We start from the raw sequence: 15,128 nt of genomic DNA on the forward strand, positions 1-15,128 counted from the left end.
CTTCCTTCCTTCCTTCCTTCCTTCCTTCCTTCCTTCCTTCCTTCCTTTCTTTCTTTCTTTCTTTCTTTCTTTCTTTCTTTCTTTCTTTATCTATTTATTTTCCAGATAGGTACCCAGTACCTTCTGGCAGCTAAGAGGAATAGCTGTAGTCACTTGGCGTTGTTTCTTATTCTTGAATTTACAGTTATTCTTTGAAAATGTTCCCTCCTTGTTTTTGCCAACGTGTTGGCTGGCATGTGGCTTCAGAAGGGTAGAGAATTTGGGAAATGGATGTGCACCCAACAGGGCTAGTGGAACCCATTGCCAGTGAAAATCGTGGACCTATTTCACAAGTTTCTCATCCCATCTTGCTTTATGACCTCCTAAGCTAGAGCCAGTGTATAGGCTTATATAGACTTTTTGGATTAAAGGTCATTAGTAGGCTTAATTCATTAGTCCAGTAAAGGCTTCTAGTCAGTGGTGAGTTAGGGCAGTTCCTGCTACTTCCTAAAATAGATAAGCTTTTTAAAATTTGTCACTGCTTGGGTTTGGGATGTGGACTAGTCCCTGAGCCAATTCTGGCTGGTATAGACTGTTTGCTGATACCCGGATCTTCAGCAAGCTTTCACCAGTCAGTATGTGTCAGATGGCATCCTGTCCTCTGTCCACCTTATGAAGCCAGCAAGTAAAAATAACCCATTTCAAGTTGAAGGTCATCTGTACTTTGGGATATCTCCTCCATAGACCATAATACCAGGCAAAGAGACATTTTTACAATGTAGCAATTCAGTGAAAAAAGTGAAGCATACCCTTGTAGATAGATAGATTGTTACTATTGTTTAGAAAAGAAGACTTGGTGAGATAGCACCTCCCTTAAGCCCAGGATTCCAGAGATGAGGGCAAGAGAGTCACAAGATCAAGACCAGCCAGGACTGAACAGCAAGACCCCGTTGAAGGGAAGGGGAGGGAAGGAAGTCACGGAGTTCATGTGTGTTTACCCTTCTTTGCATAAAATCTTTTGAAGACCACATCAAAGATGGAATATTGATTGCTTGGGGAAAAGGACTTGAGTGGCAGGGAGTCCTGAATCCCTTTTGAGTTTAGAATTATGTGATTGTATCCCTACTTAAACCGTAAAGAAAAGCAAACCTCATACCATGTGGTCTTATTTTAAAGAGGCATGCTTGTTAGGCACAGCTGGGAGAGGCATTCTTAGCCATATCCATTGGGCATTTCTTTCTGCATGGCGTGTAATGTCTCCATCACTCATACATTGGTGAGACCTAGAGACCCAACCCAGACTGAGGTTGCTCAAGCAGGGACAGCCTAGGCTCAGGCACACATGAATCATGTTGTCTCCAGGATATGCTTGGGGCCAGCGCTAGACACCGGACTGCCCTTCTTCAGAAGGTACCTCCAATGAAACAGGTTCCTGTGGGTTTACCCACAGCTGCTGTGCTTATAACATGTGTGGTCCACTTCTCTGGCCAGTGCAGAGACAAACAGTGACTTAACTTGGGTGCAGAAGGGGAAAATACATTTCTCAAAAGCAGAATATTTTAAGTAACTAAACAACAAAGGAAAACAGTCAGAAATTCATGCCTTCCAATTTTTATTCTGCCTCTTTGTGTAAACAATTGTGAAAAACAATTGATCTCATGGACACTCAGATACTGGCAGAGAGTGAGGGATCAGGGCTGAGTCCTGCCATGTGAGTTGTCGTTGCCTGTCTCTATAAAGGAGATGATACATCTCTGCATGATAGCCGGAGATCAGAGGTGCTGTTTCTCTATCTCCCACTGCCGCATAGCTATTCAGAACAGGACAAGGCATGGCTCCTTTACTAAATGACAGACTTTCCTTCTGAGACATCAGAGGAACCAGGGGGCTCAGACCCAAGCAACTCGTAGGGAGACAACAGCATATAAGGACGGTGCTCTTACCAGTTTTCATTCCTTTGAACCTAGAAGGAAGATGCAGTCAGGGCTCAGCTTGAGTGTGGTAGCCAGCCAGCTTACCATAGACTCCAAAACAGGTTATGCAGCCCGCCAGGAATGGTATCCAGGAAAAGTGCACTTCGTTCAGCAAGAAGTATTTTTATTGTTTTTAAAGATGTGCATGTGAATACAGGTGCCTTCAGAAGCCAAGGCTTTGGATCCTCCTGGCTATGAGCTGCCAAACTCAGGTCCTCTGGAAAGACAGTATGTGCTCTTAGGCTCTGAGCCATCTCCCCAGCCTCTTTAACAAGATGTCTTTTAAGAGAAAACAGTATCTTCATGAGTTTGATGTGAAGTCAGGGGACCATGTATAAGTTGCTTTTTATCATAGGGTTAAAATACTTGAGATACAGTTTTAAAAGAGAAACAATTTATTTTGGTTCACGGTTTCATAGGATTTAGTCCATGCTTGGCTAGTGGACCCGTGGCAAGGCAGAGCATCATGGCAGAAGGATGGGGCAGGGCAGAGTTGCTCACTTTATGGCAGCTTGGAAGCAGAAATACAGAAAGAGGAAGCATGTAGGATAAGATAAACCCTACAAAGGTATTCTCTTGATGATCTGTTTTTCCTAGCAGGCCCCATGTTTGGTTATTTAAGAACCCTCCTGATGTAGTCATCTTTAAAAACACTGTCGATTAGCAACCAAGTCTCTAGCTCATGAACCTTAAGGGGCCATTTTTAGATTGTTTTCTAAACCACTATGTTTTCTGTAGTAAGAGAAATGCATGGGTTGTTGGCCACCAGTGGCTGCAGCAAATGCTTCAGAAAGAACAACAAAGTAGGAGTCAAGAATTAAAGGTCCCACTTCCAGCCAGCCTGAAATCAAGTCTCTCTGTGGCCTTGGCAGAGTCTCTTAATGCGCTGAGCCATCAATGTAGGGGCTTGTAAGGTAGCCTGCTGAGAGGCCAGAAGCTTACAGTTTAATTGAGGCCATAAAGATGGTTGAACAGACTTGAAGAACATACCACATTAGATTCAGCTTTGGTGACGTAAGGCCCCATATGAAGATGACTCTTTCTAGAGCCATCCATGCTCTGAATTGAATGTGTTTCTGGCAGAATGCATGTGTTTAACTATATGGTAAGTTTACATCTCCTCTAAAGTATGAAGAAAAATAAAACCACAACAATGACTTTTAACTTGGAAAGTAGGGAATTGCAGTGGAAATGGATATGTTGAATAACGAAAATAAACTTAAGTGACAAGAGTCCAGAAACACCATTTGTATGAATTTAGTTTCTGAATTAAGAGAAGACCAGAGGAACATTTGCAGTTTGGGGTCAGGGTGGAGACTGGAGTGTGAGGGAAAAGGCAAGCCCCACCCTGTTCGGAGGTAGTCCTCCGACCTCCTTTCCATTCAACACCTTAGGACCCATTCAAACTGGAAAAGCTGGCCTTGCCAGCTGAGCTGGCCCAAGCCTCCCAGGCCATCCCTCCCTCCCAGGGCTCGGCAGACATAGGCCTTCCCTGATCTCCTAGCTGTACGTGTTCTCTTAATTGTGTGCTGACAAGTGCTAGACCCCTAGTCTCACAGGGCTCCCTGTTTACTGGAGCAGAACCAGAGCTCCACGCGCAGCACCCATGCAGCGCCTCCCTCCAGATTTCCGTGTTTCTAATCACAGCTTCCAGTGAGCCTTCCCAACTGGCTGCTTTACAAACATAATCTTTAAGGGGAGCTCTTCTAAATAACAGCTGTAGACACTATAATTAATATGAAATGAAATTCACACCTATAAATTGTAAAATTCAGTGGTTTTTAATGTAGTCTCAGAGTTGTACAGTCATTACCACTCTCTAATTTTAGAACATTTTCTTCACCCAGACAGAACCCGTGTGATCATAGCCACTAACAACACTCTTACTTCTTTCTTCCCTTCAGCCCATGTCATTTCCATAGTGCACTGTGCATCTATACTGGTTTGCCTATGCTAGATATATCAAATAAGCAGAATGTGTAATAAATGGGCTTTCGTGTCTTTTCCTCCCCCTCTTCTTCTTAGGATAATATTTTCAAGGTCCTTGATTGTTGCAGCATGGATTGATGCGTCACTCACTCATCACTGAGCGAATCTGGGTATATGCATATAACATAGACTGTATGTCCTGTCAGACAGTTGGCCACATGTTTTCATTTTGAAAACAATGTTGTTATGAACATTTATATTACAAATTTGTTTTGTTTTTGTGGACATATGTATTCATCTCTTTGATTATATACCTAGGAATGGAATGGTCGTTCGTATAGCAACCCTGTTTAACACTTGAAGGCCAGCTGAACTGTTGGCTGGCCATTGGAATCCTATCAAGTTATGAGGCCTCCTATCCCTCCACACTAGTATGTTCTTACCTTTTTCAACCACAGCCGTCCGAAGAGATTTGAAGTAGCAAGTTATTGGTTGGATTTCTATTACTATCATGAGATATCTGAGGCAAATCACCTAGAGAAAAGTTTCTTTTGGCTTGTGATTCTGGAAGTTCTGATCCAAAATCATGTTCTGAGCCTGTAGTGAGGCAGCAGATAATGACAGAAACCCATGGCAGAGTAACCCACTTACCTCATGAGCAAGACAACAAAATCAAACAGCTGGGGTCTTAGAGTCTCTCCTGAAGGGAGGTCCCCAAGCAACTAAGGGTCTGTCACTAGGCTCCAGCTCTTTGCAGTTCACGCGGACCTTCGGAGGAATAGGAGTGCCTCGTTACAGTCTTTTTCAAGGTTGGAGTTTATTAATAGAGACAGTGAGTGCTTAGATTAAAATGCAGGCAGCTAAGAGAGGTGTTGAAGAAAGAGCAGCCGTGTGCACTCTGGAGGACCCGGGCTTGAGAAAGCTGCCCCGTGCTTTGATCCCATCTCCCCAGTGGCTGGCAGTGCGGACAGCCATCTGCTCCTGTGTTAATTGGCCATCTGTAGATCTTCTTTGGAGAAATGTCTATTCCAGTTTGTTGACCATTTTTTGTTGGGGTGAGTCATCTTTCTGTTGTCCTGTTGTTTTGTTTTGTTTGAGACAGCTTTTCTGTGTGGCCCTGGTCTTCGAAGAGCTCTCTGTGTAGACCACCAGGCTGGCCTCAAACTCTCAAGAGATCTGTCTGCCATGCACTGTCACATCAAGTACATGAGCCACTATACCTGGCAGCCCGTTGTTGAGTTGTTTGTTTTTTTATTGTAATTTTTTTCTTCACAACTTATTCATTATATATCCTCCCACCACTCCCCCCAGTCCTACCCTCCCTCCCTTTTTTCCCCATTCCCTTCCTCTAGTTCACTGAAAGGAGGAGTGTTGAGTTTTTAAAGTTCTTTAGAGAGTCCTGATGCAATCTCCTAATCGGGTATCTAATTTGCAAATATTTCCCCACTCTTTAAATAACCTTTCTACCTTCTTAATAGTATCTTTTGATACACAAAAGTTTTAGATTTTGGGGGCTGGAGAGATGGCTCAGTGATTAAGAGCACTGTCTGTTCTTCCAAAGGTCATGAGTTCAATTCCCAGCAACCATGTGGTGGCTCACAACCATCTATAATGTGAACTGATTTCCTTTTCTGGCAGATGTAAATGCAGATAGAACACTCATACACATAAAATAAATAAATTTTAAAAATAAAATAAAAGTTTTAAATTTTAATGAAATTGAGTTTGTCTAATATTTTTGTTGTTGTTGTTTATGCCATGGGTATGATATCTAAGTAATAATTGCCTAACCCAAGTAATAAAAATTGAATCTTATGTATTTTAAGAGTTTTTAAAATACCAGCTCTCACGTATACTCCATAATATAGTCTGAATCAGTTTTCTTCAGTTTTTTTTTTTTTTTTCCTTTTTATTTTTTCCTTTTGTTTTCTTGAGACAGGGTTTTGTTGTGTAGCTCTGGTTGTCCTAGAACTAGCTCTATAGACCAGGACAGCCTCGAACTCACAGAGATCCATCTGCCTCTGCCTCTGCCTCCTGAATCCTGGAATTAAAGGTGTGTGCCACCACCATCAGCCCTGAATCAATTTTTATGTGTGGTGTAAACTAGGAGTCCAGCTCCATTGTTCTCACGTGGATATTCAGTTGTTCCAACACTAGTTCTTGAAAAGATTCTCCAGGCAGAGGAATGTTCTTGACAGAGATCAGCTGGTCACAAATCAAGAATTTTATTCCATGTGTTTGTTTTGATTCTGACCCATTGATCATATGTGTTAGTCAGACTTTGGGTCATTGCATGAGCAACTAAAGGAGAGATTTCCTTCCACCTAGCTTCAGTCCACCGTGAGTACACAGGACGTGGCAGGACAGAGCAGTTCACATCATGGTGGCCAGAGACAAGAGAGTACAAGCCTGCTCTAGTGGATTCTTCACTCCCAGGACCTCTGAGCCCCACCCCGTGGGATGGGACCGCCCACACCAAGGCGGGTCTTCCCACTTGGTAACAACATGTCTCTGGACATGCCCAGAAGTGTTTTCTCAGTCTCTTAGGTCAGCAGTCCTCAACCTGTGAGTCCCAACCCCCCTGGGTCAAATGACCCTTTCACGGGGGTTACATATCAGATACCCTGCATAGCAGATATTTGAATTACAAGTCATACAGGAGTGAAATTATAGTCATGAAACAGCAATTAAAATAATTTTATGGTTGGGGGAGGGTTACCACAACATAAGGAACTGTGTTAAAGGGTCACAGCATTGGGAAAGTCGAGAAGCCACTGTCCCAGGTACTTGTCAGTCCAATACAATGGACATGATTAATCATCACAGTGCCGCTCTAGGAACTTTGTGAGTTTTCCAGCTCTTCTTTTCAAGATTGATTCTTTTGGATATTTTCTGTCTTTCACATTTCCAAACACTTTTAGGACCAACTTAGCAGTTAGCATCCCAAAAGCAGCTGATTTTCATAGGGGTTGTTAGAATCTGTAGAGCAACTCAGAGAGTATTTCCATTTTAAGGACATCAAGTTCTGTGATGCATGAACGTGGAATGCCTTCATCCATTTGTATCTTCTTTAATTATTCAACAGGCTTCTGAGTTTTGTTTACCTTGTTTCTAAATATTGTATCCCTTCAGTATGCTATTAGTAGAATTGTTTTTTTAACTTTATTTACAGATTGATTGCTCATTGCTATGATATAAAAACAAAATTTGTTTCCTGTAATGATAGTGTGTCTTTAAACTGTACTGAACTCCTTCATCAGCTCTAGGGAATTTTAGATAAATTCTGTCTATGAATAGAATGTTAGAACATCCTCCTTCTCGCCTTCTTGCCAGTTCTCAAATGTGAAAGTGAACATTCTTGATTTCCTCTTAATTCCAGGACAAATTAGTCTGCCTTGAGCCCTTAAGTACACCATTAGCTGTGGTGGTTCTAGTTTGTTGAGTATTGTTTTACTTGTTTTTCATGTTGTGATGACTGTGTTGCTTTTGGCCTTTAATATTGTATAATGCAATAACTTATTTTTCAGATGTGAATTCCACTTTGCATGCCTGTCGTCCACTTTGCTGGCTCTGGTTGTTTTTGTATGTTAATGAGTATAGATTGCTAGTGTTTTAATGGGTTTTTGTCCTCTTCATGCTGGATTTTGATCTTTAAATTTATTCTAATGCCGTGTGTGTGTGTGTGTGTGTGTGTGTGTGTGTGTGTGTGTGTATCTTGTTATCAGGATAAAACTGGCCTGATAAAATAAGTTGAGACATGTTCCCTCTTACATTTTCGAAGAGTTTGTGAAAGATTGCTATAAATTTTAATAACACTGGTAGAATTCATGAGTGAAGGCATCTAGGCCTAAAATCGTTTTGGTGAGCATTTTAGAAATCAATTCAATACCCGTGTTATAAATTACTCAGAATTTCTCTCTCTCTTCTTTTTTTTTAATAAGTTGGTAGAGCTTATACCTTCTTTGAAATCCATCTATTCCACCTAGGGTGTCCAGTATTGAGCATATGGTCACTCACAGGATTCATGTATAATCTTTTCTTAAATTTATTTTAGATTGATGAACTATATCCACATTCATATCCATATAATTACTCACATATAAAAAGCAGAAGCCAAGGTTTGCATATGAGAGAGAACATGTGGGATTTTATCTATAATATAATATTTTCTGTTCCATCCATAAGACCTTAGAAAAGGAACCATGGAACAGAATGGGGGTGAGGTGTAAGGAGGGGTATAGAGAAGTTAGCAGAACACATACAGCGTGGAAATGAAAAGCTGAGCACTACGAGCAGAAAGGTATGAGCAAGGGGGAAGGGACATGGGTGTGAAGAGCAGAGAGGGTCAGCCAAAACAAAGTGGAGATGAAAATGCCACGAGGAGACCTGTGAAAATCTTTTAAATGCTTTAGAACAGCTTTACATACAGAAAAACTGCATAGAATATACAGAGGATTCTCATAGAGACCACACCCATTTCCTCGGTTTGGGACATCTAATGTACCATGGCACATGGAGTGAAGAATCCACTAGAGCAGGCTTGTACTCTCTTGTCTCTGGCCACCGTGATGTGAACTGCACTGCCCTGCCAAGTCCTGTGTACTCATGATGGACTGAAGCTAGGTGGAAGGAAATCTTCTCTCCTTTAATTGCTGGTACATCATAATTAATTGAGCCCCATACTTATTAATGTATGTTGTTTCTAACCTAATGTTCCAAGATCTCATCTAGGAAAGACTTTTCCATTTATTTGTGACATCTCCTTGTATTCCTCTTGATTGTGATAATTCATCAGCCTTTCCTTGTTTTTGATGAGCTTTTTTTTTTTCCTTTTGAGGACCACTGGTCAAAGTTTTACAGGATGTCCCTTGATGGGGATTTGTTGCTTGTTGTGCTTTTCATCATTAGACTTGGATTGTGACTCTGAAATAGAAAACCAAAATGGCAGGGTACCATTTCTATCCATCATACCAAGCATCCTTGCTGGCCGCTGTGACTTGCCACTGTTGATGGTAATCTTGATCCCCAGGCAGAGAAACTTGTGTTCAGATACCTCCACTGTGAAATCACTCTCCTCCCTTTCCATACTGTACTCTTGAGAGCAAATGTCTTATGCAGAGCCTATAAGTGATAGGTGGGGAATCCTGCTGCCCCTCCCTGAGGGTGATGTATATAGATAATTTAGTATTCTTCTGCATGGAAGTTCCGTCTGCCCCGTTGTTTACTCTGGCATCTGTTTGTATCAGTGTGGACTCATGGATATTTACTTTGTGCTATTTTATTTTCTTGCTCAGATTGTCCCAGCTTTGGCCACTAGCATGTTTCCCAGTTGGTTCCTGTCTCCTTCAACACGCTCCGTTTTTGTGGGGTTTGTTTTGCTTCCTGGCTTTTGCTATTATGGCATGGCCAGGCTCATCTCACATGTTTCCTGTACCCTGTCCCAGAATCAGATATCTCTTGCAGGGATGCAAGTTCCCTATCACAGTACTATTGGGATACGCATTCCTCCTTCTTAAGAGTTGACGACAGTATCCTCCCTTTCGTTTGTGATTTGAATGTTTTTTTTTTTTCTCCCCTACCTAAAGATGTGTTGGTTTTGTTGATCTTTTCAAACATCCAACTTTCTGTTTTGTTGCTTTCTTTATTTTTTTTTTTCTCAGTCCATTTATTTCTGCTTGCTCGGGTCAGGTTTGCAATTTTTTTAGTTTCCAGTGATGATGTTTAAATTGTTGAGCTTTCTTTTAGGTTTTTAGATCTGTAAGTTTCTGTGTGCGCTGATTTAACTGCTTTCTCTAAGTTTTGATGTGATCTATTCTCATTGGTCTCTATGTGTGTTTGAATTTCTCTTGTAATGTTTTCTTTCTGTTTATGTGTGGTGTGTATGTGTGTGGTAGGTATGTGTGTGTTAGGTATATGTGTGGCATGGCTGAGCCTGGGGCAGGAGGATGTTGACCTCTGGCTTTATTGCCTTGAGACAGGTTCTCTCACTGAACTGGAAGCTCTTCATTTCAAGACATGGGGGAGGAGAGGGGAGGAGAGATAAGATGGGAGAGATAAGTGACAGATGGTAGATTAATTGAGATGATATATATGTATAATGTATGAATATATATAATATACATACCATCTCAACTATGAATACTAGGCTCACAGGCATGAGCCACTATGCCCAGCTGAAGACAGTGTCCTTTTGTCTAAGAGCTTTGTCTTGAGATTGATTTCTTTCTAAGCCTTAGAAGGTAAAGCTGTCCCCTTCCCTTGGTGTTTATTGTCCTATTGAAGAAATAGACTGCAGTCACTGATAAAGTGTGTTAGTGCCATCAAAATGATGGAGTGGCAATGTATTTTGCTGAAAGCTGTGGGAACTAAGAGGTTTCACAAAACTCTGGATTTCCCAGTGACAAGTACTCTTCCTTTAAAAAAAATACTTAATTCTTTTATTTGACAGTTTTCATAATAATAAGCCGATTCCAAAGCACTCTCCAAAAATACTAATTTGTGTTTTTATAAGCACATTAGAAAAGGTCCCATCCACCATGGGTTCAAGACACAAATGACCTGTGGCTGCTGGAAGATTACTCAGGCTAGTTGCTTCTTTCTTTGATAATGACACTTCCGGAAAGGTGACCCTCAACAGCTCGTGTTCTGTCTTTCCTTGTGCCTAGATTAATGCCTTCAGGGGAAAGATCCTGCCTGCGTTGAGTGTTGGTGGGAAAGGTGGACTTTCAGACTGTGTGCGTGCACGTGCCTGTCTGCACGTCCCTGCCTGTGTGCACATCACCACACCCAGCTGGTCTTTCCAATGGAGAAAATGAAATCTGAGTGGGGTGGTTTGCTATTTCCATTAGATATTTTAAAATAGAATAAACAGTCTTTTTTAATGATCAGAAATTTATATAATTCCTTTTCTCCTTGATTTCTTTTATCCATTATTATTCCAAGAGACTTTTCTTATATTTTTCTGTCCTACTAATTTATGCTTGATTATCCATCATTCTTCTATGTAATAAAAAGTTTAGATAAGTTAAAGTTGAAACATTTCTCATATGGCTATAAAATCTTTCTTAAAATTACTCCTAAATTGTTGCTCATGTTTCAGTTTGCAAAGTAGAAGGAGCTTCAGAGATAGGAACCCCATCACTCAGGAGGCTGAGGTACAAAAATTTCTTAAGTCCGTGAGTTCAAGGTCAGCTTAGACACACAGACACACCACTGTGAGAGGAAGAGACACAGGCATATTTTATGTGTATTATCACCCCTGAATTTTATAAATGACTAAAATGAGCCTTCTGTGGTGTCACACTTCTGTAATCATCTCTCACTAGGCTGGGGGCAGGAAAATCAAGAACTGAACTGGGTCCAAACAGGTCTACATATAGCAAGACCCAGTCTCAGAAATGAACAAGTAAAAACAAAGCAAAACAGTGGCAACAGTCAAGAGAGTGACTGCTGATAAGTTGTCTGTGCTCAGTAGTCTCACCCATGTGCATGCAGCAATTGCTTCCAAAAGAGGAGGATATAAAGACGTGTGGGCGTTAGGAGGGAGGCTGGAGGAGTGGGAGGGAAGATGTAGGCTGGATGTGATCAAGATGCATTTATATATATATATATATATATATATATATATATATATATATATATATATATATATAATAGTATATACCATATAATATATATAATGTACAAATAAAAGTTATATATAAGATAAAGTTATAAAAGAATTAATTTTGTTTGTTGGTTTTTGAGACAGGGTTTCTCTGTGTGGCTCTGGCTTTCCTGGACTCCCTTTGTAGATCAGGCTGGCCTCAAACTCACAGCAATCCTCCTGCCTCTGCCTTCCCGAGTTCTAGGATTAAAGGTGAGCGACACCACGCCTGACTGAATTAAATTTTTTAAATTAAAACAAAAATGACTACTGGGGGTTATAGAATTTACCTTTTAAAAGTTCTAGATTGAGTTGTTGCAATGTTTATCACATTATGTTGATAAATAACTGTAGGCCATCCAGAATAAGCATCTTACAAATCCTTCATTTAGCAAAAGGTATTTATTGCTCAGTGACTGGGCAATACAAAAAATGATTTCTTTGTTTCCTGCTATAGATGTCAGCACCAGCATCAGCTTTGTTTCCATAAACAAATGCTGTGTAACTGGAAGTAGAGCCAGCGAGAGCGAAGGAGCAGCTGAGTAAAAGGCTCTTTGACCTCTCCCCAGGTCACATGCCAAGAGGAGATCAGCCATTAGAACCGTTTTCGACCGTCTATTTGCTATGAGTTCAATATGAACAATTTCTGATTTTGATTAAAGTAAACAACAGGAAAGCACTTGACATGCAAGATTTATTATCTGGTCATTAGAGCCATGTTTTTTTCTGCTTTGGGTGTTGGTTTTGTTTTGTTTGTTTGTTTGTTTGTTTGTTTTCGATTTTTAGGAGGTAGAAAAATCTTGGCATTACCAAGAGCTCTATGGCATTGAGTTGCAGCTACTAAATCCTTCGTTCAGAAGCCCCTTGTTTACTCTGATGTTAAGTGGGAAATGCTTTTTTTTTTTTAATTTTTAGATGAAAAGCATTTATTGTGTCATCTTTTCACATCTCTGTTGGAGATGTGAAACATGTAACATTAAACACACACATAACAGTCTCTCTGATTGAGTGACAAACCAGTCACATGGTCAGACACAAACCCAACTTTCTTCACCTCAAGAGAAGTGTGAATTCTTTCGCTTTTCCGAATTGCGACAGGAAGGTACACGTTTTAGGAGAGTTGCTTACATAGTGAAAAATACACTGAGCTGCATGCAGGTTCGTTGCCGAATGAAATGGAAGGGGGAGCCTTGTTGGGGAACGTGGGTATTTAAGTGCTAGCTTCTGGCGCTGAGTCTGCAGTGAGGGGTGCTGTGTGCACAGAGGAAAGGGTGTTCCTCAGGTGACTGTAGAGTCACGCATCCTGCCGAAGATACCCAAACAAGGACTGGATGTGAGAGGAGTGCTCCCAGGGTTTCATTACTCATCGTTACAGGCTTCCGTGTCTTCAGTGGGAAGAGAGGGTGTGTGCTCACAGACTCAGGAGAAGCCAGCCACACAGATGGGAAATGAAGGCTGCCTGCTTTTAAAATGAATGTGTCATGATATGTTTGGATAAACAAATCGGGACAGAATCATACAGAAATTGGGTTGTAGGCTTTATCTCTTGTTACTTGGGGGTTCTCAAGCCCTCTGAATGAAGACCGATGTGCTCTACCCCAGCTACCCGCTGCTGGGGCATCTACCTGGGGCACCCTTTGTTAAGTGCTGAGAAGAAATAACATACTTCACTGAGTAATGGCAGCTGGGGTGAAAGTTTAATCTGCACCTCTGGCCCAGCAGAGACAAACAGAGCCCTTTCCTCTGCTTTTTCCAAGGCATTAGCCATTATAAATGTAACTAGCCAGATACTAATTCTGGGGCCATCCTTCTTCCCTACCCAGTGTGTGTGTGAGGGCCATACTCCTCCCCTTACTGTGGGGTAGGAGGGGACAGTAGGCTTCTGACTAGTCACTGAATGTAGCTTTTTGCCAGAATTTTGAATTGGTTTCTTCTTGGAGCTTTTTAAAATTACGAATTCCTGGGATATATCCCAAATCTGAGAGCTTCATAGGTGATTTTTGACACAAACCTCAGGGACTTTAGATGACTCATCCGTTATAATGTCCAGATGTTATAATGGCTATTCTCGTATAACATTAAGCATTTAATCCCTGTGTACTTTAGAGCCCATTTATTTACCTCTTAATTATACTGAAGACTGTTCTGAGCTCAGACTCTCAGGCCAGACTGACCATGGCCATTCCTTGCAGCCCTCAAGAGGTGGCCCATATGCTGTGGGCTGCGGTCCTGTGGAGGTGAACATAAGCTATGCGAGCATCACCATGGGCAAATAGGTCTGCAGAACAGAAGTTGGCCCTGGGCCTTTGTGTTTGCGGAACCACCAGTTACGGTCCACAGGTGGAGTGTTAATGCTCTTTTGAAAGAAAGCTGGTTCTTTTTCGTTTTCCCCCTATTATTCCTTTATTTTTCTAACTTTCAAAAAGTATTTTTTGTTGTTTTACAGTTTCATATAATGCATTCTGTTACCCCTTCCCAACACCTCTCTTAACTCTCCTATTCTTGTCATGCCTCTCCCTCCTTGCCAGTCCTGTTCTAAGGCTGATGGCTTTTGGGTTTGTTTTGTGACCCATGTAGTTTAAGCCAGGGCTGTCTGTGCAACCATTAGATTAGAACTGTCTATTGAAACCTGGTGGGGTCACTATTGGGGTACAGAACTGAAAAGACTTCCCCTTTCCCTGAATCTATCCATAGCAAAATAGTTCAGCAGCGAGGAGTAAGGCCCCTTGAGCCCCCCTTCATCTTTGTCTGAATGTCGAAGGGCCCATTCCTGTGCAGACCCAGGGCAGGCATCTGCAACCACTGTGAGTTCATGGCTGCGGTGGCTGTGTCGTGCCCAGAGATGGCATTTCACAGCCCCTCTCCCCATCTCCCGGCTCCTACACTCCTTCTGTGTCGGTCCCACTTTCCACAGTGTTCTCTCTGAGCTTTAGAGAGGATGGTATAAATGTCTTATTTAGGGCCAACTCATAGGTCACTTCTTGTCGGCACCTTGTGCAGCCATGAGCCTCTTGATTCACCACCTCTCACTGGAAAGAGAACCTTCTCTGATTAAGGCTTACAGTAGTATTTGTGGTTATAAATATAAATATTTAGAAGGCAGCTCAGAGTGTTGTCAGTTTAGCTAACCAGCAGTGTTCTATTCCCACTGTAGCCTTTTGTTTCCCCTGCCGTGGTTCTTGCCCAGGTTTCAGTGCCCAGCGTGGATTCCCTCCTATGGCACAGTATTAAATCCAATTTTTAAAAAAATCAGTTGGTTACCCCCTAACAGAAGTGCCACTATTGTGCAAGTAGTCACATTTTTTCCCGCAGGTTGGCGTCGTAGTTTGCAAGGTTCACAGTTAATGCCTTTTCCTCCCAGCAGCCTCCATAGCATCTTTATTTTGTCCCTCCTGTGTGGATTCTAGCTTCAGATCTCTAACTTGTTGTGTTTACTTGAAGTTACTGTAGAAGCCAGGAAACTAATAAGAGGCCTGTGGGTGTTACTTAAGGGAAGATAGCAGAACATAGGTAATTCGAAAGTAGATTCTGTGGGTAGAAAGGTTTAAGCAGGGAGGGGTTGGAAACATGGGGAGGAATAATCAGAACAAAGGGGATATTTT

General features: G+C 41.6%; 1 protein-coding gene across 1 annotated transcript in view; it reads left to right on the top strand.

The window, feature by feature from the left end:
- The window catches only part of Pard6g (par-6 family cell polarity regulator gamma), a 65,318-nt gene that overhangs the window by 15,491 nt on the left and 34,699 nt on the right, over window positions 1–15,128 (top strand). The window lies entirely within an intron of this gene.

Source organism: Psammomys obesus, unplaced genomic scaffold (genome assembly GCF_907164565.1).
Source record: "Psammomys obesus unplaced genomic scaffold, mPsaObe1.curated_primary_1811, whole genome shotgun sequence".
NCBI lineage: Eukaryota > Metazoa > Chordata > Mammalia > Rodentia > Muridae > Psammomys > Psammomys obesus.